This window comes from Synchiropus splendidus, chromosome 3 (assembly GCF_027744825.2).
Source record: "Synchiropus splendidus isolate RoL2022-P1 chromosome 3, RoL_Sspl_1.0, whole genome shotgun sequence".
Taxonomy (NCBI): Eukaryota; Metazoa; Chordata; class Actinopteri; order Syngnathiformes; family Callionymidae; genus Synchiropus; species Synchiropus splendidus.
The window spans coordinates 13,268,236-13,291,980 of NC_071336.1; the positions used below are offsets into that span (position 1 = coordinate 13,268,236).

General features: G+C 42.2%; 1 protein-coding gene across 4 annotated transcripts in view; it reads right to left on the reverse strand.

The window, feature by feature from the left end:
• htr2cl1 (5-hydroxytryptamine (serotonin) receptor 2C, G protein-coupled-like 1) overlaps nt 1–23,745 on the reverse strand; it is a 114,864-nt gene that overhangs the window by 77,484 nt on the left and 13,635 nt on the right. Inside the window, exon 1 of one of the 4 annotated variants that reach the window (XM_053860934.1) lies at nt 23,412–23,480. The exons of 2 other annotated variants lie outside the window; for them this stretch is intronic. The gene's annotated coding sequence lies outside the window, so the exon portion shown is untranslated. Of the gene's footprint in view, nt 1–23,411; nt 23,481–23,745 lie in introns of those variants that run through there. One more of the 4 variants, XM_053860935.1, reaches the window with a different exon arrangement.

The window sequence follows — 23,745 nt, forward strand, 5'->3', positions numbered from 1 at the left end:
CTCAACACTGGTTTGGCAGTGTTATCTGTTAATGCTGGGGAGTGATTCTTTATTCTGCTGTTTTGGGTATTTGAGGCTTACGCAGCAGAAGTTGAAAAACACCATCAGAGAGATGAAAGCCAAGATACTGCGATGGCTAGAAAGACAAAGACATCTAATGGAAGTGGCTGACTGATGATTGTGGATGATACATTTGTGCATCCATGATCATTTTGATCAAAGACCTCTGTGTAATTGAAATGTGTGGTGGTTCCGCTCCGCCGCGCTCCTCCGTCTTTTCTTAATCATGTGCTTTTTTCCATTTTCTCGGCATCCCCACTGGTTTAACTCGAGTTTGAAGAAGCCATTAGAAACCCGTGACTGCAGATTACGGATAAGGAGAATTATGCTGTCAGACTGTATGGCCGTGAAAATCCCCACCGCCCTGGTGCATGCGTGTGTTTGTGCGGAGTGACAGAGGGTTTCCTTCCCCAGCATATGCCTGTGAGGAAGTGTGCATAAGTTTGGGTGTGTTTTATCCCTCCCACGGGGAGACCCCACGCACCGTCTGTCTCCGACTGATTCAGTATTCATTGCTAGAAAGACGGCGAGTGGAAAAGGCAGTGGAACGACGACGTACCGTTATAGGGAAGGGAATAAAAAGGTGTGATTTGTGAATGTTTTAATCTTCAATTAACTAACACATTTGCCATCGCTGATGGGAGCAGCTCATACATCAGTTTTACATTCCGCTGGCTGTTAAATGGCTTCCCAAAAGGAATTTCCCAAAGCACAGAATCGGGCATTTTGGAACAGCAAGTCTGCCAGAATTTCTTTTTTTTAATTCCAAAGTGAACAGCCAAGACCATGGGGAAAAAGGACAAAAATAAAACTAAAGACTAAAGTCAAACTCCCCTGGAATCCTTTAATGGCTCAAATCTACATTCAGTATCACGTTTTTTCATGAAGTGAAAATCATGATTCATCATGATCTAAAGAAGAGGACAAAAGTCACAAAAACTTAAATATGCATACGTTACATTTTAAGTCCTGAAGAGAAGCCTGAAAGAAAATGCCTCTAAGATTCAAGCAAGAAGAAGAGATAGAATGTAATGTGATGAAGGTTTGAAAGGAGGATAAATAACCCACACGTCAATATAACCAGGGCAGACTGCAAGTGTAACCTTTGAGTTTGGAGAACCAACTCAATTTGTAATAAAAACTCCCTCCTGATTTTGTCACTTCAAATTTCACCTTTCTACTTACTATGGCGCCGGATCAAAACACTCTGCCCTCTTCCTTTGCCAAACATTCCCTGTCTGAGGGGAACGATTAGTGCGGCCAGCTCCGTCTTTGTGGTGCTTTACAGCTTCAAACAGCAGGTCATAACATGAAAACTGCCGGGGTCTCCATTTAATTTCCCCATGGGCCACCTACAGTGGAAACGGAGTCAGGCGATTGTGAGGGTTGGACTAAATCAACTTTCAACTGGCCACAACAAAAAGCAAGACTTAGTGTCTAGTTAGAGAAGCAGCAACACAGCACTCTGAGTGGAGGTGCAGGAATGAAGAGGTTTGTGACCAGTCCAGAAGGGTGTTCTGACCCAAAGCCATGCATGTTGACTTTAACCAACAGCCACAAGATACAAGATACAGTACATGTGTGGTCTGAGGATGCATTTGGTGCAGGTCCTCTCCGTCCACGCCGGCAAACTGTCCCCGTCCTGTTTGTCATTGTTTCTCTAGTCACTGTGAAATACATGGTCAACTGGAATTAGAACTGAGTCGCCCACTTGTCACTTGCTCATCAGAACCACAGTCAAGGCAATAGGTTTCATTTCAGTAACACATCACCAGATTAATGTCGGTCAGCAAAAAATCTGGAAACAGAAACGAGAAATGAGGAAGATTTGACTAATGAAAGCATCTGTTTCTAAGAACAACTTGTTGAAAACTTGGCTTAGATGTTAGATTCTAATCTGGAGAGAGAAGTAAAAAGGGAAATGTTCCCATGACAGCAATGTGCTCAGGAACCCTTGGAGCAACCCAACTGCGGTTGTCACTAGACTACACGAGGGAGTCACAGTGTTTATCCCGAAGCAAAGAAAGACTCAGAGCAACTCCCTTCAACTGCAAAAAAATGCTCCGGGGGAGACACAGGGTTCCTTGGAGAAAATATGTCCTCGACATGGCTGTTCATCAGCTAAAACTATTTCGGTGGTTTACTGATGCAGTTAGTTGAAAAGTGGAAAAATGTAAAGGAAAAGTCAAAATCACTGAGTGAATGGTGATTTTGTGCGTGACAACTGTGTTGGAACACTCCATTCATTCTGAAAAGAACAAAATCTCATATCACCAATACGTCTGACGTTTCCCACACAAAAGTCTGAAGAAATTGGCTGCATTCCCGCCCTGCCAGTGATCCAAATAAGTGGATGAAAATATCAGATTAATACTGTTGAAGTCTTCCCTCAGATGGATGGTGCAATGCCAGAATCGGAGGCCACAGAAAATGGATTCAGGTCACACTGGAAAGGAGACATTTTACATGGATAAAGAATGATATGCCAGTGGAAACAACTTTCTCCCTCCCCTCTACAACATGGATACATCATGGCGGCACCACACCCAACAGAGACACACAAATGTGGACTACAGGTCTCGCCTGTGCTTCCCCACAATCTTTGTTTCTCCTATTAGCCACAGGCTAATAACCAGACTCACTGCTAATTACTGTAGCATGCACCCAACTGAGCTGAATGAACTGGAGAAATAAAAGTAAAAACAGCAGACATTGTCTGCAGATGATCGACTGAATGAGAAAGGATGCGAGGGTAATGCATGTCATCTGGCAGAGAGGCAGAAAAGGATCATCATTATGGTACAATGAGTCATACTGTCTTCTTGGTTTTACATGAATAACAAACTTCAACCTTTAAATACAGCGCATTGCTCTGTTTGAGGCCGCCAAGGTGGATGATATTTTTTTCTTTGTCAGCACAGCAGAAACATCATCTTGTCTATGTAGGCGGAACCTGAACAGGTCATTATCCTGAGAGCGCTCACTAGAAGCCCCTTCTGTACTGTACAGTAATAGGCAGCCCGAAAGACAAGGTGAAAGAATGACCACTAACTGACCACATTGTTAAGTGACATCTAAAACTTTGGACAACTTGTGGTCGTTGAAGGTCGGTGTTTGTTCTCCACCAGCTGGAATCACAATTTTTTGTTTGTGCAATTTGTCCTTGAGATATCCAACATTGATGAGACGGTTTTGTGTGCGACGTCTCGGCATGTCTCGGCCTCCACATTGCAGGCGCTGTGTGGTTCAGATGAGGCACACAGCATGCACAATGAGGAGGATTCAACACACTGTTTTCTGAGGAGCGCAAGTGAGCAAGTAACACAACAGTTGGACAATAGTTAGCTGAACAAAAAAATATTTTTTCCCATTTTTAAAGAGACTGAATTCCTAATAAATTACATATCAACCGTGTACATGAAAATGAGACATAATTGAAGCATATCAAGTTCAGTAATAACTACAAAAATTACATCATCATAACACGTTTAGAGCAGCATAGTGCATTTCCTCTTTGCTGCTATCAAGGCCATTTGCTCATTCATCACCATCTGGTACTGAGCTGAAGAACAGATGGCAGAAGACCATCCACTCCACAGTATCTGTTATAATCACTCTGTGTAAAAAGTGCACACTTTGAAAAGACATCTCTCTCAAGTCCTCCGCATGAGCCTAGAAAGGATAGGACGCAAATGGGGGATAATTCTTCCACTTGCAGGTGAACGCTCACAGGAGGCGCAGCCAGAACATGACTCATCACTGCAGTATGGGCCTGCATCAAACAGGCGTCTTGACTGAATTGTATCACCAGAGAAAACAAAACAATGATAAATATCAGGCTGACCTTCTTTAAACTTTGTATGGTTTATAAGTTTCTATTCTAAACATGCATCTTTGTCATTCACAGGAAGCAGCTCAAGATCAAACATTTGCACAGTAAATACAGGTATTAAAAGGAACCTGTGAAGGAAAGAAGGAAAGGGGTACAATCTTTGTCGAGTTCAGATCAGATTTGGAAAACTAAGTGGATCAGGTGTTTAAGCAGACAAATTTACAAGCTGAATGTCACCAAACGGCCTCGAAATAATCATCAAAAAGAAACGAGAAAAACAAACATGTTTTGTGCTTTATCCTTGCGCTTCTAATGGGAACATGGCTGCCGCTGAAACTCCCAAACACATCTCCGTACAGAACTTGTATGACAATTATACATGGCACGGTGTGCCCATTCCTGCCATGTGCACTCAGCTGCCTCTAACAATCGGTACACTTTGACAGCCCAAGAGATAAATTTTCCTCCACGTCCCCAGCTGCGAAACACTTTCAGACTAATTGGAGAGATGAGAAGTGGAACGATCACTTTACTGCGACAGTCAAGGACGGGGCATTCACGGTATGGCCAACTCTTCAGCGGTTATTAGCGCTACCTGCAAGGTGCTCAGTAGAACGCGGGTAGAACGAGCTTGGACCAGGTGGCTTTCATTATTCAAACTGTCGTAAACATCATCACTGAAAAACGCTCAGTGTTAAATCTTTCTTTCTGGATTCGCAGCCAACAACTGTGTATCCTTGATGAAAGTGCTGGTGCTTCACTGCCAACTGGTGTCACAGTGATTCACCAGCAAGCTATTTCCAAGTCAAGACAACTGCCTTTGTCATGTGGGCAAACCATTTTGAAAATACAGTGGTACCTCGGTTCTCGACCACAATCTGTTCCAGACGGCCGTTTGAGAAGCGAATTGTTTGAAATGTGAATCGATTTTTCCCATTACAATGAATGGAAAAAGAAATAATGCGTTCCAAGCCTTCAAATAGGCTTTTGTAGGAGTGAATGTAGAGTGTCTGCTGCAGGTGCGCTGTTCCTCTATGTGTGTGGCCGCTGCATGTGGGAGGGGTTGCCGAGTGAGTGACGTCTCTCCAGAAGTGAAGAGGTGCCCGGTGCGTGTCCAGCTCTGAATGTGCGCTTCTGTGCAGTTTGGCTGTGACAAAGTCATAAACCAAGTAACGCTCTGTCTGAGACTTGCCTCATCCCTGTCCAAGCTCTGGAGTGTGGAGAGCGAGCAGCTCCCCTGTGACACTCTGCCACGGTCCAGTGCGGACACAGGAAAGGTTTTACACCTCAATATGAAGAAAAAACAGTCAGTAAATGTAGCTAACAGGACACGTCTGCATACAGAGGCTGCGTTATACACAATAACAAAGCGTGTCGTGGGTCAGCTGATCGGTCCGCGCACGTTTTTCTGGCTTTTTTCGGGGGCGTTCAAGTTCGGGATTTTCGTTCGAAATCCGTAGCAAAAAAAAAAAATTTGTTCGAACTCCGATGTTGGAATTCTGGGACATTTGAAAACCAAGGTTCCACTGTATATCAGGTTCACATCACAAATGTGAGCGTACATGCTAGCACAATGTAGACTGGTTGTAATAGCACGGGCTACTGTCATGATTTTATATCATACCATCACTTTCATTTGTTTCCCTCTCCCGTTGGTTTTCGGAGCGTTTCTACGGCAATGGCACATGGCTGGAGCTAATCTACAAATCATCAACAGAGCTCTCTTAAGTGCCTTGGTTCCAGTAACGTGTGCTTAATCGATTCCGATTTTGATTACTGGTAAATTGGCTTTCCTCGTTCGCTCATTCATTCACTTCCGTGTTTCTAATCAGTTGGTTATCTCTGGTTATTTTTGAGTATGTGTGTGTTTCTGATCATTTCTTTTTCGATCGTCTTCTCTTTCTTCACTCTGTTTTTGCCCTCGCAACAAACTTTGTTGTTTCTGATCATCCTGTATTTGTTTCTGTTTTCAGATTTTCAGATTTCAGATTTTCCCTTTGTTGATCTCCCAGTTCGGTGATGCTGTCCGCTTGGCCTCCTCCTCGATTGTTTTGTTTTTATTGGATTGTCAGTTTAACATTGTTTAACATTTTTCACCATCATTCACCAAAGCATTTGGGTTCTGTTCAGCTCCTGAACAGGAAACTGTACCCTGAAGCCTGAAGACTGTTTGCAGAGTGGAATGGAACTGGGGGCTTCGATCTGCACATAGTTGTTTTCCCATACACTCAATCACGCGGCGATTCTTCCCTTGTGTTCTTATTGTTGCATTTCAAGAGACCAACAACTCATGATAGGATTATTTGGTGAGGGAGTGTTGATCGCTGATCCGTTCCAGCGCAGATTACTGAGAACTACGAAGGTCTGACACAACCATGCAGGAGGCGAGAGCAAACTAATTAATCCTGTTTCAAACAAAGTTTATCTGAGTACATCAGAAATGGAAGAAGAAATATAAAAACAAAGAATATGGCGACAAAGATGACTGCACTTTCCAATCAATTTCAGAGCCAACAACAGGAAATAACCACACTTTCAAGATTCAGTAAACAAGGGAGGAACTTGAAAGGCAGAATCTGTAAAAGGTCTCTCGTCACAGACAAGACAAGACAAAAGAATGGGAGTCACAGCACTGAATGCTGTTGTTCATAACAATATGACCACCAAAAATCTCAGCAGCCACGTATGAGGAAAGAATCTCCCACCTGGCAGCCAAAGCCAGAGCCAAGAACATGACGGTATACACAGTGCCAGGAGACATGGAAGCCTGTCATCTCAGGCCCTTCACAGAAAACCAGTGGGATACAAAGGGGAATTTTGTTATCTACTCGGCCCAGTGGATTGGCCACAGGCCATGGTTGAAAGTCCACGACCCATTGTGGTGAAATTCAAGGTTCTCAGAGGCATCTCAGGCTGGAAACGTCACCGTCAGTGATCAGATCAGGATTACTTTCGACCACTATTACCCCCAAAAACCTCAAGTGAAAGTGAGTGGAAATTAGAAAAAAAAAAAATACTGGAAAGCAAGGCACAGCCAGACATTCTCTTTCAGCTGAGAGTTCAAGATGGTGCAGAGGAAATCGACCGAATCCCTGAGGAGACAAATCAGGCTAAAGCAAGATGAGCAAGAGCAAGAGTCACCTTCTGAAGATCAATCAAATAACAGATAAAGAAGTGTAACAACATGGCACACAATTGTAAATGATTCAGTCACATTCTTAAAGTGAAAAGCATTTGTGCTATTACCGCATCTAACAACCTTCACTTAGGTTTACTAACAGCACTCTACAATCATCATTGACATCTTTAAGAAACAACTGAAGCTGACGGTCGGTCAGGGAAAATAAAATGCTTTAAAAAGGGGGCAGAAATTATAAGAACTGTTCTTCTCTCTGCTGCATTTCAATCCCTCAGATCAAGTTGGGATGAAAGAGTGTTATGGTACGTTTGATGTGGAATTGAAATGAACATCTACTACTGCTGTATCTGGACAGAGACATTAAAATTTCGAACATCAACGAATGATCATGAAGTCAAGTCCACCGTACTCTCCAGTGCTTTGTCTTGGTCTTGGCCTTCAGAAGATAGTAGAAGTGGCGACCATGATGGGACAGATTAGACTGTAGCGGCCTGCTATGGCCTTGCCAATAAATGGGAAATTGCATGGTCGCTTTTTCTAATTTATGAAATAATATTTATCCTCCACTAACTCTACTAAGTCAATACATTGCATATTATAACGAAAACCTTTCGGATCCACCAGACTCTTCACAGGCTGATTTCCCGTCTGAGGGATCTTCTCTACTCCAAATTAAAGTGCTACTGCTGCCGAGAGTGTGAAAAAGCAATCACCTGTGTATTTGAATCAGAGCAGCACAGTGCGAGTGGAAATTGACTGATGGACAGCCAATGAGTTTACATTAAAAAATTCTGCTTCAGCTCCACGTTCGGTGGAAATAAGCTAGTTTGGTAAATTTTAAGTAATAGCCTGAAATATCATTTGTATAAAGTACAGACACCTAGCCAGTTCAGTGAACTCTGTTTGGAAAACTAGAGACATTCGATGGCCAAAAATAGATGGAGTTCAGGCCTGTGGCTACAAATGGGAAGAGTGACAAGAACTACAAAAATGGAACCGTCCCTTGGAAAATTCTGTCTGTACCCTGTTTCACCTCATAAAAAAGAAGTCAATGAAACATTCTAAAGAGAAAATCAACTTGAATGTACAGGTCATCTCGCACATTTGCTGTACTGCACTGTAACAATTTCCAAAAGAACAGAGGGCATCCTATTGTTGTTACTACATAATAGCAGTGAAACTGAGTTATGTGAAACGTTGAGAGTGAAAGGAGCACCGCCTCACGGTTTAGCACTAAAACCAGCCCAGTCTTTGTGTTGTCAGGAAAAATCTATTGAATAAGCGGATGAAGCAGTAGATATCCATGTGAATCCATGCAATGAACTACACTGCAGGACTGAGGGCATTAATACTTGGGGCCAGAAGGAACGGGGATCAATGTACTGGAGATTCACGCTGTGAAGCAATGCTCTCAGATGTAATGGCCTCTGGAAAGGATAGAAAGATGCCTGTCTGTTTCCTGCAGCCAACAGCGTCTGGACCGTTCCGTACACGCACTTTAATCAGCCAGACCTTGAACACATATTTGGTACCATTGCACTAACCTTTCGTGGAGGTGGATGATGTATCCGGCAACGCTGAGGGAGCAAAACTGTAGGTGTTTCTGTCACTGCTAGACTATAATTATGCAGAAGAGATGACTACAAAGGGATAAAAAAACATGTGACTTATCTGCTCGGCTTACATTTTTACATTATGTGTGTGTGCCTTTTAAATTGTTCTATCAGTGATACATCATGAGCTACCGTAAACCAAGTTGAACAAAGGACCACAACCAATTCAGCTACAGTAAAAAGAGAAAGTGACAAACTTGGAGAGCAAAATGAGTCTTTCACTGGCTCACAAAGAATATATTTTAAATAATACATTCATCTGACTGAGTAATTAATTTGGACATCTCAATTACCATAATCGTACAAAAATGAATACATTATATTATGGTAAATAGAAACAAATTCCATTAAACAGAGGAGGTTTTCTAGAGGAACCATCATTTTATTTCTTAATTCCTTTGCAGCTAAAACGATTACTCACCTTTCTCACCCACTATGGACCTGTCAGTCACCGATATTATCGTATCTACAGTATAGATATGTATATGTATAGATAGATAGATGAAATGTTTTCATATGTTAATCACATTAGAGATTCATCAGCGCACCTTGCAGCTGGTGTGAAGAGCATTTAAAACTCAACTCTCCCAGGTCCAAGGGCAATGGCATGGGATGAAAGCAAACCTTTCAACATGAATGACGACACCGTGACACTGCCTGCGTGCAGGCGCAGGAAGATGAAAAGCAAAGGCAACACGAGCCCCATGCGAAGTCTGAGAAAATGAAAGAGCGTGTGTGTTTAAGTTCAAGTACTCCCATGTGACTGCAAGGGTCAGAAGGCTAATTGCCAAACAGCAGAACCTCGCGATTTACACAGCCACAACATATACAGCCGTGCGAGCTTATTTGCAGGTATATACGTGCAAGATCTGTCTTTGTTTAATGTGAAATAGCAGTCTGTGTGTGTGTGTGGGCCAGCACACGGAACAAAAACATTAATACCAACATGTAAATGTACCGTATGTCTGTGCCTGCCTTCCGATTTTGTAGGCGAGGAGAAAGACCTCGGGAGTCTCAAGTCTAGCCTACGTACCAGAAGGTAAAAGACAGATAAGGCTGGCAGAGTTAGTCAGGATCAGATGGTCTGAAACCTGCCTCACCACAACCAATTGATCTAAAGTGTCAAAGATCAGTGCCAGTCACTAGCGTATGTGTTTGACTCAAAGATTTTATATCAAAATGATGCGACTGTGGGCCTTTTTAGCATCAATCACTTGCGTCAACTATGGTCTTTGATGCCAGGATGGATAGGATCAGGGAGCAGTATATCAGAGGGACAGCACATGTCAGGTGTTTAGGAGACAAAGTCAGAGATTGAGATGGTTTGGACATGTACAGAGGAGAGATAGCCAGTACTTTGGTAGGAAGATGTTGAGGTTGGAACTGCCAGACAGAAGGTGGAGAGGAGATTTATGGAGGTGGTGAAGGAGGGCATGAGGTTCGTAGGTTTGAGAGAAGAGGAAGCAGAGGACAGGGTGAGATGGAGGAAGTCACTGTGGCCACCCCTGAAGAGAGAAGCCAAAAGGAAAAGAAGAATGCCGCTGAGTTTAAAAAAAAAAATGCCACCACAATGTAATTTTCCTTTTCAATTCAAGGTGATGCTTTGCCTGCTCAAACTTCAGGTTGGCCCTGAACACTGAACCAAGAGAAAGGTTTTCAACAATAAACTGGTCGTGGGTGAAAAAAAGGAGGCAGAAGAAAAGTGATTTTCTATACAAGCAGTTCATTGCAGAATCCATTACAACGCTACAGTCAGCCCCTTCAGAAAAACCTGAACCCCACTGCGACCATCCACGCCGATAAACCCACAAAGTCACACAGAGGCTGTACTGCAACAACTGACTGTACGTCAGAGGCAGTAAAACAGACAAACAAAAAAGACACCCTTCAAAAAACTTACAGCCGGAAGAGATAATGGCCCAAGACGTTTTTGGCTTCCAGGAACATCCATTTGCCGGAAAAGAAAGTACATTAGCGGAATTAAGGCATTCAAATTTCAATTGATCCCCAATCAGTCAACAACCATTATACTAAGTGAGTGTTTCCGTTTATCTGCAAAACTGTCAATGGTTCTGTTAAAAAGTGCATCCAAATGTCTCCGTCTAACTCTGCTCCCCACAATGCGCCAGTGAGATGAGTCACTGTTATCTGTTTCAGTTGAAAGCAAATGCTTAACCAGTCAATTCATCTTCCCGGATGAGCTCTATCTGGCTGTGTTTTTTGTTTTTCTTTGTTTTTAAGAAGTTTTGGACAAAGGGAAAGTTAACTGAATCGACTCTTTCTGAAAATGAATTACAAGGCCGTAGACATCATCTGGTGGAACCCCGGGTGTGTGATATATCTGGGACAGATTAAAGCTAAGTTTGTGCTGATATGGCCAATTCAGACTGTATGCTTATTTGGGCGAGTGTAGTTGAGAGAGATTTTATGTGAAACATGAAAGTAGTCAACGAGAGCATCAAAAGCATAAAAAAATTCTCTAGAAAGGGATGAATGGGCTGATGAGGCTTCATGAAACAGTGTCCTCATTTCCAAAGCCCACCAGATGGCACTCTCGGCTCTAAAAATCTCTGGATTTGAACAACCACTTCAATGAAACCTTGCACCATTTTTCACTGAACAACAAAACCTACAGCGCCCAGAAAATAAGCACAGTGTTTCATGAAGCCTCATCAGCCCATTGCCAGTACCATGGCCTGGCAGTCTTTCAACTTCGGCCATTGAGAGCTTCTCTCAGCAGCCTCCCTCGGCAGTAGTCCCAGTACAGTGATGTCCCTGCACTGCCCCTTCACTGCGATCGACCAGTACTGTGCACGCCACCTCTATCTGCACCATTCCCCTGCACATATTTTTATCTACCTCTATGTGGCTTCTCCATCTTCTCCCAGGGCACTGTCAACTACAACAACAGCATTGCTTGTTGTTTTTGAATGCAGGACAATGACTGGCCGAAGACTGGTTTTCAGGAACGTTCCTCCCAAAGGTCCACCAATAGTTTCTAGTCGCTGATTGTTCTGCGGAGACCTGTTGGGTTAGCACTTCCTGTCAGGAAGGTGGCTATTCTCTGGCTCTGGGGAATGGATTAAGTAATGCGGGAGGGATTGAATTAATGTTATTGTTTTAATAATAGCGGTTATTAAATGAGAAGAAAGCCAAGCCAATGATTCTACGTGCAGTACGTTGCTGGTGGGACGTTCCACTGCACACCGGTACGGGATAATGGAAAAGGGTGAATCGTTGCCAAATCAAAGATGTCAGTGAGAAATAACTTGCCAAGAAGAAGGACCACAGATGCTCCTCCTTTGTTTGCGCTGAGGATGTTGACAGGGAAGTAAAGAGAAGGTCACAAGTAGTTGCACTGTATCTTTGTGTTTCTGGGGAAAGCCCAATACGGAGTTCCTGAATAGGATACGTGGTATTTTATGAGGAAGTCATGAGAAGCAAAGAAGTATGTGGGGAGGTGTGTCATGGGAGTGAGAGACAAGGTGAGAGGTGAAAGATTGGAGAACTGGGATCAGCAGTCTTGTTCGCTATGTGCAGTCAGGCAGAGAAGGTTTGTGGCACTGCCATACTTGTATGATGTAGTCAATGACCGAAACTACTGCAGTCCGGCAGGATTTTAGCTAGGAGGGCGACATGAAGAAATGGACGCCATATACCAGCGTAATCTGGTGGCCAAGCTACGGTCGGGAATCGGGTGTCCATTTTCTCATGTTTTGCGGACGCCCACCTAGCTGTTTATGTAATGCATCAATGTAATGGGCCATCCATACTTTATAAACAGCCTCACTGTAATGTACTGACGTTGGGAAAATGGACTTCGGCTTGCCATACTGACAACACAGGCAGCCTTCAGTGTTGCATGTGGACACATTAAGCTTTCAAGTGAAGCACCTGAGGCCATGGATAGTGGATCATGTAAAAAAAGGCAGAGGTTGAAGTCAGGCAAGCAATGGGATGGCACTCATTTCGTTATACATTTAACAACGTGACAATTGCTATTTAAAGCCCCTTAAACGTCTGCCAGGCAATGTTTCCCTGCGGGTCGAGAATAGGGCCCCTATGCTGATGGTGAAATTCCAGCCTATTAAGCCTTTATAGTCTGCAGGAAGTGAAGGGTGTCTTGCCTTGAAATCTTCACCATCTTCACCGACTTTTTTCATGCCTTCCAGTGCATCACATCCTGATCCTAATTCTGTCGCTACAATGCACAACTACAATAATGGAAAACTATTGAACTTTTGATTCTCTACCCTGAAAAGATCTTATTTTAAAGAATTCTTTAAATACTAAATATGATTTAGATATGATAAGTGGACAGCTTTACGGCAAAAAGCAAAGGGCCTGATACTTGCACAGAGAAATAGAATAATTGAAATGGGACGCCTCCTAGCTTCAACATCAGACTTCAAATATATAAGATCAGTTCAATTGGGATTTCCAGGTTAAAAATCTACGATATAAGTAGCATCAAGATCCCCAGTCTTTGATCAATTCTGAGTCTCTTGCTGAAAATAAGTCACTACTGAGGAAAATTGTACTAAAACTCTATTATTCAACAGCTGCTTCTTTGATCTTATTGACTCGTGGAATGCGCATATGAAGACCAGTCTGAGAAACAGGGGTCTTGTACATAGTGTGACTCCGCAGGGGGGAAAATAACTGGTTCATCACACCTTCTTCTGATCGTGTGCCACCAGCGTTGTCCACTTCAGCACTTCAAATAGAGTGAGAACGGTGATTCAGACTGGGGCATCAAAGTGGAGTGTAGTGTCGGGGGTGAAACATTCTGCTCTTTACACTCAATAGTGAGGAGAACTCTGGGACTAACAAGGAACCAACATCTTCCTTCCTTCAGGTCCCTGAGGCTCAACTCATTTTTACTTCACCACCGAAAGGTGAGAGGTCAAACTGTTTTCTGTCCATTGATTCTCACACTGCAAAGCTCATTATTCACTGTCTTTTCTCTTCAGTTTGAAAACCTGTGATTATTAGAGAAAAATAGTGTGATAATGCCTACAGCAAAATTAAAAAGGAAATTCAATTGAGAGACTAAACATCTTAATACAGTTTGTGGTGCTTTTTAAAAGGAACTACAATGAATACCGAGTTGTGCTGTACCAAACTAGAATGTCCTGGGCCAGAACCTCGGTATCAGTCCAAATAAAAATATCTTTATACATAAAATGTGTACATACTCTCAATTTCTTTAATATTGCAAATAATCACCATGTGGTAACAAGTGCTGTAAGTAATTACTTTGTCAAAATCAGTAACACATATATCATTACTGCGATTTAAAAAGACTTGTAAATCGTCACTTCACATGCATAACTCAGGACTAGAGTGTCCATGATGCCATGCATGTGAATGAATGAGAGAAACAATGTTGGCAGTCGTGGGATTTCTCTCGTGGAAATATGCACATTCGATAGAGAAGGGTGTAAGTGTGATGTAGCTGTGGCGCTCGGTATGTGTCGACATCTGCGGTGAACACACAACAAACATGATATTAGCAGTGTCACTCACGATGACGCTGATCTGCAGATGTGGGAACCTTTTTTCTTGAAATCTATGACAGCCTCGCAATAATGCAAGCCAAACAGAACACATGCGAGAACCATACCCATAATTTCAATATTTCAGCAAACAATTCCACTTTTCCATAGACATAAGACCATAAGAAAAGCACCTTCTCCTACTGATAGCATCTGCGAGCAATCTGCTCAAAGTTTTCTAACCTGTTTTTAATACTACACAGCAGGACAGCTTTCACCAGATCACTGCATTAGTCACCTCCTATTATGTTTGCAATAAATCATTGACAGAAGTAGTTGCGGACCAGCCGCATTCGGGGAACTTGAAACGCATCAGTGCATGCCTGGCAAGGTTCTCGCAGAGGTCCATTGCTTTGCAACAAGTCAGGTCTTTTTTGTAGCATCTGTGTGGATAAATGGCCAGAATATGAATAGTCCCTTCCGAACAGCGCTGCCCAGTCATATGGCACAAAGTCCTTAACAAGCATTGCAACAGCTGGGTTCATCCACTCGTGCGCTCATACAGAGAGGACAGAGCTCATCTCTGCTTTTGGCTGCACTGCAGCCATCACTAGCCAAAAAACCCTTGTTACTTGACCTCAAAACATACTCCCAAACAATGACAGATAATGAGGTTGCCAGAGGCTTCACTCTTTGCTGAATCGAGATTCTCTGACGCTGAACTGAGAGTGAATGAAGCCATTTATCATCCAACAACAACATTTTGCACATTTCTTCCTCCCTCCTACATACCTCCATCATTGCTACTCCATCTGACGCGCTTCCAAAGTCAATTTTGCCGTTGTACAGAATTCCAAAATGCACACCATTCTGAATATTTTCCCACTGAAGGCGACTGACCTCGCCTCACGTCTTCTCTGCCAATAGCAAATCCTTCACCTTCTCGCCACCTCATCAGGCCTCCATTCATCCCCCCCACCTGTCCGTCCCCTCTTCACTTGAGCTGTTCATTCGCTCATTTATCTATAGCTGTTGCTTCATTGTAATTCCCACCCACCACGCAGCCTTCGTGCGCCTCATCCCGCCCTTCCTGTCATTTCTCAGCCCAATGACATTACTCACTTCCTTCATGAGCTGTCTTCCATCTCTGTTGTCACACTATATATTGTATATAAACTAAGCTTATTGATTCATTCCAGCTTTCACACACACACCAAATCACATTCAACACCTACTGTATTTCCTGTCATTTTGTCATTCTCCAGTAACATTCAGTCTGTTTGCAGCTGAAGGGCATCTGTACTGGATAAGGAAGACTTTTTAAAATCCCTCTAGCCTCTGCTACCTTCATTTTTTTTTCTTTTTTCTCCAACGCTTGTGTGTTTTAAGGCGCTTAGTGAAACTCCAATCAGAATCACAGTGCCATCCATCGATGTTCCATGGCTTGACCAAGGCTTGAAGCTGACACACCCTCCTCTGGAACAAATCTTGGCATGATTCCTGAAAAAAACTGCTCTTGAGGTGGGAATGTAAGAAGGGTCCAGGTGCCGCTAGACAGTGCACCACACAAGAAAATATTTTCAGAAGAAGTTTGGAAATGGAATCCTGGACATGTCCTCTCAACTTTGACAACAAGTTTTTCCTCTAAGATTTTTTTTACCAGCCTATGGTTCAATGTGTCTGGAGGTTTGTGGGCAGCAGATGAATGGATGACAAATCTTTCACATTTTGCTTGGTCCTCCTTAACTGCCTACCTTAAAAGATGGAGTGCTGCTCGACAGACGATGAAGGAGCGCTGGCATTGCTGTCACACTTCACTTCATGTTGACAAAAAGAGCTGAAAAGGGGGTCAAAATCCCTACTTACAGGAGGTGGCCCCAGTGCTGCAAAATCACTAGGGAAAACCCAGATGTCTTTACCACCACTAACACTCAGCTGCAGCAGACACAACAAGCTCGATGACTTATCTAATTGGGTAATACGTGGTAACAGTTGTACACTGAATTTCAGGTAAAAGGGATTTCAGTTCAGTGGAAGTAGAAAATAAAATTCAGGCATAAAAAAAAAATATATATATATATATATATATATATATATATATATATATATATATATATATATATATATATATATATATATATATATTCAAAAATGTACAATATGACTGGCGAAGTTTCTGTTCACCAATGGTAATGCACCATATCACCAGAAAGAAAAGGTACAGCATTGACTGCAGAGACACACGCGCAGCCTGTATATACATTTAATTCCAACAGTACTTTATGCCTCTTAAAATAGCAATGCCAATCGTAGCACTCATGTTTGACCATCAGTGTCCCTTAGAGTCACTTCTGTTCGTCCTTGGAACCACCAAATTGGTGTGAAGAACAATGGCAGCAGCCATTTTGCATCACCAACTCTTTAAGGTCTTATAATAACAAACTTAACAAAAAGCAAAATAGGAGAGTGTTGAGATATGTTTCCTTCAACGACACCTAAATCAACAACGAGGACAAGAGTCACTGGAGACACAGCTGGCTGTTAGGTGTGCTGGAATTAAGTGTGTTCGGATCGGCAGAGCTGATTCTAATGCAAGGAGTGGAAAGAGCCAAGAGCTATTCTTAGAAGAAGTGGCAATTATGCAGTCTCACCCAAGTTTTTATATTTATTGAAACTCCCTGCCGTTTATTCGATTCATTTCAAGTGGATTTGGCAATTCACCCCCAAAATACTTTCAATGTATATATCCCAGTATTCTAAATGACACCGTGAACATTTTGCAAGTTAAAAACAATCTTCCTGACTAAGAAAAAACGGGAACTAATACTTCTGCCAGGAATAAAATGCCAGTATGGGCAGAATTTTGAGTGTAAGTGCGGAAAGTGAGATGACATCTCTGTCAGGTACTGAATTCATGGAGCAGCAGAGGGAAAGCCCTGCGTCTGAATCCAAATTTGACAGCTTGGATCGAGATTTAAAAGTGCAGGAAGTGCAGAAACAAGAGGAATATATGAGTTCATTTGGCTCCCAACAACTTCGGAGAGCATCCTCTTTAATTAACAAGTGGAATTAATCCACTTCAATAATGACTTCAATGTAATCTCTGACCAGTACTAGGAGCAAATGTTTGGCAATATCGATGTTCCCTGCCGTAACGCAGCACTCAATTTTAATTCAATCCCGCTTGAGTACGGGGGATATTTTTCATTTTTTGCAGGACAAAGATCCTGCCTGTGACACCATTTTTGCAATCAAAACAGAATTATTATGCAAACCGACCGGCAGAAGATTTCATAATTTATCGACAGCCGTGGCAGCGCTGAGTGAATCCTCAATAATATGGAAACTCTTTTCTCCATCTTCCTCTTCTAACACATCTCCCGCTTGCACTGCTTGAACTGATATTAACAAGCTGTTACCGGATCATTACACTTTCACTGAAGGTGTCACACATCTCCGACTGCAACGGCCCCTGTGACACATCTGTAAAAAGAGTTTAATATTCAAAGCCTGGCGTAATCTTCCCCACTGCTCATCTCAGACCACCCTCTCACTCATGCACCACTTGATATGACTTAACTCCTTCAGCCCCACACATGCTTGTATTTGAATGCTGTTGAGGGCCATGCTTTTTCAGTGACACTCCCAAAAGACAACTGGGGTGTAAGTGCTCCTGCACCACCATGTTATGAGTTCACACACAAGTACCAGGAGGAGAGATACACCTCATTCATTGGAAAAGAATTTGTATAAAGGTTGACAACTCCCACTGGACAGGAAAGTATTGGTGTGTTTCACTAACAGCAAAGCTCATTCCCCATGCACGGAATGTTCACTCCAAGTTTGCTGTTTCTCAGAGGACCTAGATGGCCATATTAATTTCATTACAATCCATCTAGCTATTTGATGTAGTTAAACTACCAGAGCAAGTTACACCAAATTGAAGTTAAGATATATAATTCTGAATGCATTTTCACTCTCCCCAACAAGGATTAGCACTTCCACATTTTAGAGGCAAAATTCCCCCACGGTGAAAGAGGACTACATATTGTATCTCATGTTTTAAGAGACATCTTAACTGTTCATCCATGGAACATTAGAGTAATGTAGTTTTAAAAATAAGTCCACATAATACATTACTAACTATGAGACCCACCATCAGGTCCGTTCACTCTGCGACGTCATGCAGCTTGACATCACAAGCCTTGTTCAAGTGACCCAGGAAGCATTATGGGATTAAGGATGCAAGAATGGAGGTAACAGACGTCACGGAGCGACTTTTATCATGGCTAATATTTGTCTTAAAAGATAAGGAAGTGCGGTTTAACCGTCTCAGCCAAGAGTTTAAGTAGCGTCACATGACTTGCATGTGGAGATGAAGCAGTAAACCTGTGCCAAGGCGATTATATTTTTATTTGCAGCCAGGTTCATTTACCGCCAGCGTGTATCATCAGAGTACTCTTAACAGTATTGTTGGACCATCAGGTTTGTCAGGTTTGTCAGATCAGCAGTGTGCACTTAACTTGTGATGCAGCGATAACATCTTGTCATGGTTTTTTTAATTAAAAAACAAGCCTTGTTTAAGCTGCTCTGCATGCTTCAGTGACTGACATTTGAGACGAGTTGAAAACAAATGAGACTCATGGGCAAGGTGCATGAACCCATGTTAATAGTTCTTCCTTGTCGTCCTCAGTCATTTGCTGTAAATATTATGACAAGGCAGCCATTTTGCAAACATTAGCCTTGAAATTGCAAAAATTCCATTACGATGTAAAGTTACTCAAGTTATTAGTATGTGAGATTTTGCCTACTTTCACTGAAAAACTGGAAACACTGTCTCCGATAAGGACACAGTGATCTATTGACGGTCAACAAACTAAATAATAATTGAAATCCCCTGAAAAAACAGCTGTCCCAAGACCTGTTGTATCAATTTGTTGTGAATTTACAACTTTTTGTGACTGTTTTGATTTGAACGCCGAGCACGGACAGACGACTCCGTCCGTATACGGATCCGTATGGAATGCTGAGCATAAATGGGCCTCGATGAAAGCGAGCCATTTTTCTAAAAGACTATTTTTTTTTGTTTTGTTTTTCCTTTTTTTTTCTCATATACACGAGAAAGGACGATGTGTTCACTGCAAGCTTTCACCCCATCACAGGTTGCAAACCACCGATAACTGCAGGAAGCATATACAGTATGCTTTACACAAAACTACATAAAAATGATATCAATTAAAGACATTTAAGGAGAGGGGTGTGCGTTCGGTCATTGGTACTGTTTTGTCCCGATTCGCAGAAAATCCAGAAAATGCTTATATTGTGACAAACTCCAAACAGTCTCTTAGTTTTCTTTGGATCAAATACACACCTTCAGTCAGTCACCTTTACTTGGTGTCCTCACCTCCATTTGTGTATTGAGCTGTAACGTCCTTGATGCAAGCTGTATGCTGAATACTAACTTGGCTCTGGTATAGAAATGCTAGACGTAAAAAGCAAACTGGATGTAAACATTGTCTCTGAAAATGTCAGCCATTATGGCTTCAAACTCCTTTTGCCATCGTATCAATAAAGTTGAACTCAATAAAGTTCCTTTTAACTTGAAATTATTGTTTGTAAATGTCTAATTTCTCATGCGACACCAGACAATGTTGTTGGAATTAAGTTGCTATCTGTTGTCTGTGTCAATGTGGGTCCTATTTAAACGTCTTATCGCCTATCAATATTCAGTGGCAGGGAATTAATCCACATTTCAGTCTCACACTAACACACAGACTTGGCTTCATTACAGAATTTCAAACTGTCCATAAAACTGACGCTTTACAGGCGAGCTAGCAGCTCGTATAATTTAACAGCAGCAGCCAGCTTTTTTTGTTTTACTGTCACAACAAGTGTGTTCGTGACACTTCTGCTTTCATTCCTTCAAATATATCGACCAACTCAACGCGTTCCCCATCATAACAAGCATCCATTCATAATGGCAGAGCAGAAACACCATAACCTGTCATTAACAGCCATTCTAGACGTATACGGCCAAACACGCATCACACTTCTGGTTGTCGTCTTCATCCCACATTCAGTGACTAATAAATGTATAAACAAAAACAAGCTAAATCAGACAATTACACACCAGGCTCTCTCATTAGTGCCAGTTTGTTTATTGCAGGTAATAACACATTAGCATTGCACCTACTAACACACCAGAAGGACACATTTCCTACACCAACTTAGTAGTAGAATAAAATTAAAAATTAAAAAAGGCATGTGGTTCAAATACTCTCTAAAATTCTGATAAAGGTGGCAAGGAACAGAAAAATGAAACGTGAATATCACAAATGGCAAGTGGGTCAGATGTAAAAGAGCAAACCTTTCAATGGCGACAGCAAACATGTAACTACAAAAATGCTGGTTTTGTCTTCTGTCTGCGACGCGCAAGGCAAGTATTTCTCTGTCTGTGTTTGAACGGCTTTCACTGTGTGATCGCATCCAAATGCTGATGATTCCATATGGCTCTTCAGTCATTGTAGAGAGATTCTTAATCATTTGCCTCCTGAATCAATAAAACCATCTTAAACAGAAAATGACTTCTATATTCTGTATGATCTCCATCACATGGAGGAGACCTAAGTTCATGTCGCTCTCTGTCTTCAGGTGGAGCAGTGAAGCGGTTGTGAAAGCAAAGACAAATGACAAAAACTGGAAAAAATACATGAATAATTGAAGCCAAAATCAAAGCATGTAAGTGGTAGTTTGTTGCATCTAGTTATTAACAGTAATTAGATAGTTTATTATGTGGCAAAGATCTTTGACCCCGGTATCTACCATCCAAGCCTCTCTGACCGCCACTGTACAGAAAGCAAATGCTCAGACTTGTACCACGAATTAAATGCTTGAATTGACTCACCGTCCATCTGAACAGTATGGTGGAGCAAATTGCTTTTCAGATGAACCATAGCTCTGTCTTCTTGCTAACAGCACTTCATTTCAGATCAGACCTGTAGTTACCAACAGTGAGTGTTTGGTGAGACAGTGGTCAGTCAATGGGGCCAAATGGAAAACAACTTAGTCATGAAGTCGCCGAGCGGCTTGTCCTGATTTACATACAGTAGAAAATGAATACATTTATTAAGTAATGTTGTCTCCATCACGAGTGGTGGCGCTGTGAGATGAGTCCTTGCGGTTCAACTGTCAATCGATGAACACACACATGTGATAGGAAACTATGTTCAACTGCACACGGCAATGGTGACAAATGACCAACTTGTTAAACTACAGAGGTCCAGAATTGCTTTCTTGTAGTGTGTCCAGGTTAGTTTGGCAACTCAACTAGTTTGACAGTTTGAAACTCTTGCCTGAAGATAATCACATTATAGGGGTTAAAAGAAGTCAACGCTGCAAGTCATGCAGAAACTGTGCAAAAGGTTCAGAAAGTGAAGGGCCTGTTGTTACTTGCCTGTTGTTCCCAATGTGGTGTGAAATAAATCATCTGTTGTAGCGATGTTCCAAAATGATGTTGCTGTTTTAATGAACAAAATCCTTGATTTATTGTTGTTTACAGAACATACTGACTGAATGTGACTTTTTCTACACCTCGCTCACCCGAGAATGAATGAATGCATGAATGAGTGCTGATCAATGAATGAATGAATCTTTATTTCAGAGATTATTTCATGCAGGCGAGTCGAATCGAATCCGTGTAAAAACTTCCAATTCAGAAAGTAATTACTCTGAGTAGGTTTTAGAAGAGTACTTTTACTCAAGTACAATTTTGGCTAATTTGACAAATACAGTTAACCGAATAAAATTCAATATTTCAAGGTGATGTGGCCATGACCTTCTCCTGTCTGTTTTTCTTTGTATTTGTTTCTTTGTATTTGTGGAAGGTGGTTCACACCCATATGGTCACATCTGCGGAACGGCATGACTGCTGCGACAATTGGGTATTCGCCACAGGCATCAGCACAAGTTTACACATGCTAAGATTCAGTCTGAGCTTAGTCAAGCTAAAGCCACTTACCACATAAACCAGGAAGCGTATATGTAAGTTTCTCTCCCACTGCATTTTAAAAACCCGATCTCAGCTGGACTGAAGCAACAGTAGAATAGCTGACTGTAATGCACTCGCTGTTAGTGGAGCTAGATTGTGATGTCATGCTTAGAGGTGACTTTTGGCGGAGACCCCGACCACCTGCTCTGTGAAAATGCAGTTAAAACACTTGGCATAGGTGCTGAAAACAAGAGCAGAAGGATGTGAATGAACATGCTACCGGCACTTGAATGTGGGTAAATATGTCTGTAAAACTATGTGATGTGATCTCAGTAATATGATGGCTCATGATCATTAAAGCTTGCATATACGTGTGTATACGTGCGCTTGCTTTGACTTTTTTTTTTTACGGCAGCCTCCAAGCTTTTTGATCTTTGATTCCCCTCCTGCTCCAAATGTCACCGTATGTGAGTTAAACAGGATTCGGAGCGATTTCAATCACTCTGGTTCTGTCTCACCAAAGAATTTCCAATGAATACGGTGTGATAACACGAACAAGTGCATTTCAACAACACACACAAACAAGCTGAATTTTAACGTGACACCTTACAAGTCAGAGGGGGGGGTCGTCAACACCACAGGCACCAGATTGAGACAGAGAGGGGTGAGTGAAGATGCAGCGTGATGCATAGTTAACCTGCCGTTGTGTTTCATCACTCTCATCGGTTGTATTACGATCGATGCTTGTCTAAACCCATCATGCGTGTTCAACTGTGCACATCATGGTGTCACAACTACACAGACGAATGTCACAGGAAATGTCACGGCGCGCAAGACACATAAATCACTGTCAGGAGTCTCCAAAAAAGAGGGACGCACACACACTCTTCCCTATCAAAGTTCTGAAAGACCCTGAAGGTGTTGTTGGAAATGAGCAGTGGTGCCCAAAGAAGGCGGATGAGTGCCTGGATGGGACTTCACCATGGCTTCAGAGACGGATGCTGTTGATCACTTCACATGCACTTCCACTGTTCTCGACGCACAGACTGAAAGTGTTTAGCAGTCAGCCAAACCCATCAACCTGAGATCATGTCATCCATTGTCCACCAGAAAATGCCATGAAGTTGAAAACACCAACAACAACCTTCCCTCTTAAAACTTAGCAGATCACCTATGTATAACAGTTTTTTAAGAGAGGAACTGCAACTTGTTACACTTCACTAAACATTTCCAATCTATAAATAATGAATTGCAACGAAACAAGAACATGAATTGCACATACCAGGGATGCAGCGTTTGGCAAAAAGATGTAGTAGATGTTGCAGGATGAGAAACAGTCTGACTTCACTGCAACACACTTCAGGTCACTGCTCTCATGCTACCTGTCAGTTCAACCACGCCCACTAAATTCTTAAAGGGACCTCAACATAACACGCCGATGCATATACACCCCGCTCACTGAGGTGACAGCACATCCACTGTCTTCTGACAGCGGAAAACATCAGGTGACTTTGACAAACTGACTCAGCTTCTATGGATGCAAATGTCAGAGAGAGTAAACCTGGAAATTAACCATGTCTCTCTCACATAATAAAGGTCACGTGACGGAAAACACA